The sequence below is a fragment of the Argiope bruennichi genome, chromosome 3, assembly GCF_947563725.1.
Source record: "Argiope bruennichi chromosome 3, qqArgBrue1.1, whole genome shotgun sequence".
NCBI lineage: Eukaryota > Metazoa > Arthropoda > Arachnida > Araneae > Araneidae > Argiope > Argiope bruennichi.
Genome location: NC_079153.1, coordinates 101275326 through 101278286, shown reverse-complemented (window position 1 = coordinate 101278286; position 2961 = coordinate 101275326).

Sequence of the window (2961 nt, the reverse complement as noted above, 5' to 3'; positions counted from 1 at the left end):
ATATCTCCCTTACGAAGATATCGCAAGTGAAAAATGTAAATGAAGTCAGATGGCAACTGAAAGTCATCAAACCGATCTAGGTCGCAAACGATCCGTTAATAAATTAAAAGTGACAAGAGACTCAAGTTTGGAAAGAATTACTCAACTTGTGATAAGTTCAACGAAAAGAAAATGGTTGCATATTCTTTCTGAAGGCAAATGTAATCTAGATTGCAAAAATTGTCGTTTGAAGAGAAAATTACTCTTTACATTTTTTATGGTTGAATGGCTCAAAAAATGTTTTGTCTTCCTCTTATATTACTTCATAAACATAATGAATTCAGCTTAGTTTAAGTATCGAACGATAGGTTTATGCGAAATGTTTTATTATAGATTTTTTTTATTGCATTGCCAGGGTAAAGATATTCACATCACACACTAAGGCATTTTTTTTTTCTTTTGCTTTGTCAAATATGCTTTATCAGTGCTGAACTGATGTTTGTTTTATAAACATTTTCATTTAAGGAATTTAACATGAAAATTAGTTTTTCAAATGCTGCCTCTTTATATTTTTTGAAACTTCTTATTTAAAAGTTCAATCATTATTAATGAAGAATAATTCATAAATCTGGAATTTGTAGACATAATTTAATCGCTCTTTTCATATTTTTTAAATTGTATAATTTCCTGTGTATAAAATTAAATTCTATAAAATTTGTATTAAACTGAATTTCGTTATGCAAGCGATTTTTTTTTTCTTTTACAGCAAAACCATCTTCAGAATTTCATTTTTACCAATCTTGATAAGTAATAATTTCAGAAAAGAGTGTAGAGAATTCTATATTAAAGAAATAGGCGCTAATACCATATGCCTAGTAAGCATATTCTTAAAGAAAGTGTGTGTGTATGTGTGTTTTAGGCATATAATTTATATATTTTGAACTTCTGTTAACACCTAACCACAAATATCTCTTGAATTTAAAATTTATACAATATGAATACAGTATAATAAATGAAGATAAAATGCACTGAATGATTTATATAACTCAGAAAACTGAATTTTAAGTCACCATTTTAAGCCAAACAGCAACTTTAATTATCAGTATAAATTCCTCAAATTTAAATACATGTTGTGTAAATGTTTAAATGATCATTTACTAACATAGACTCCTTTTTGTTTTCATTTTTTAATATCCAGAAAAAAAATGCTTCATAAGTTATGTCTTATACAAGCATATTTTGTGACCTTAAAGACGTAATAAATTGTATATAAACCAATAATAAACTGTAGATAAACCAAAAATAAATTGTAGATAAACCAAGTTAAACTATCGCGTAATAAAAACGATAATCGATTCAATAAATTTTCTGTATTCCTTTACCATCAAACAAGCATTTATTTTACTTTTATTTGGCGAATTTCATTAACATTTATATCTACTTATATCTTTTTAATCTGAATCTACTCTTATTGAATAGAGGATATTGGAATACAATCATACCTAGCTTAACGAGAACCTCCCAAAAAGAGGGATTCGCATAACAAGAAAGAAAAAAAAAAAGAAAAAAAAAGACGACTCATTTAACAAGGTTGTTTTGCAGACGAGTGACGAAAAGACATTGCGACATCATATGCAGGATTGGCTTGTATCTCAGATATTGGTTTACGTTGAATTTTTGCTTGAAGAGAATCCTTATTTCTACATGAAAGAAGCTTTAGGCGGATAAAGTTGTGGAACGCGGCTGAAAGGGATTTGACCAAGTATATGTGAGGCCTTAACAGATGAGATTGTGTTTCCTGCCAATATTATGAGTTCAGAGGTAGACACCAACGACATCGATAAGTTGGTGAGAGAACATCACCAAACCTATCAAAGACATTATGGACTATGCATTCTGTGTCATAGTAAAAAGATGGGGATGAGATTTGGTCCAGAGATGAAAGATAACCTCAGTAGAGTAATAGACTGGGAGAGGCTGTCAGCACGGGATTTTATTGCTTTATACGTTGGGAAGCATCATTCCATTCAGGCAGTATAGCTATGCCTCCTACGAATTCATTTAACACTAATACCTGTCTCATTTTTCTCCGAATTATGCAACCAAGTAAAAATATCTTTAGACAATGCTATTGCAGAAAAAGCATGCATTATAAATAATAAATTAGAAATTATATTACTTTTTTGGAATAAAATGCATTGTCCTGTTTAACATGGGTTTCTAAAGGGAGAAAAAAATGTTTCACTTAAAGAATGTTTCGAATTGCGAGTAAGAAAGGATTATGCTCGTTAAGTGTAGTTTCACTGTAATTGAATTTTAGATGGACATAATTTAATTGATGCACGCAATAATATATTTCACTTGGAACATGATACCTGAAGTGAAAAGGGGCAAATGGTTTGCATCCATCATCATTTGTAATTCAGTAAATAACAAATTTTGAATTACATTACCCATTCATACTACTGTTTTTTTTTTTTTTTTTCAGTATTCTGAGACGACCACTTTTCGACGATTCTATCTCATTAAGGGGAGAAACGCGGAAGGATGAGCGCATTTCTGGAATTCTTCGTCATTCTTTGACCTTGATTTTCGCCCAATCAGACAATTTTCTTTTCACGTGTATGTGAATATCGTGTCGAGTTCATTTTATTCCGTGTCCGAGTTCATTTTATTGTTAAATGTAAATATTTCCTCTTTTCATCTTTCCTCTCACCCCTATTTTGACGAATTAAACCCATCCTAACGCATGCGCAAAAGCGCGGAAGGTTTTAGAATCTGTTGTCATACCATAGTATGGTGTGTTGAGAATGGGATGATGATAAAGATGAAATATCCTGGAGAGAATAGCGAATATCAGTACATCTTAATAATAGCTTAATCTAACACAGTTATTAGAAACTTAATGCGCATGCTCAGAACCCATCCGAATGCCATCCGAAAACTAAACAAGAAAGAAAAATAAATATCTCGTTCTATTAA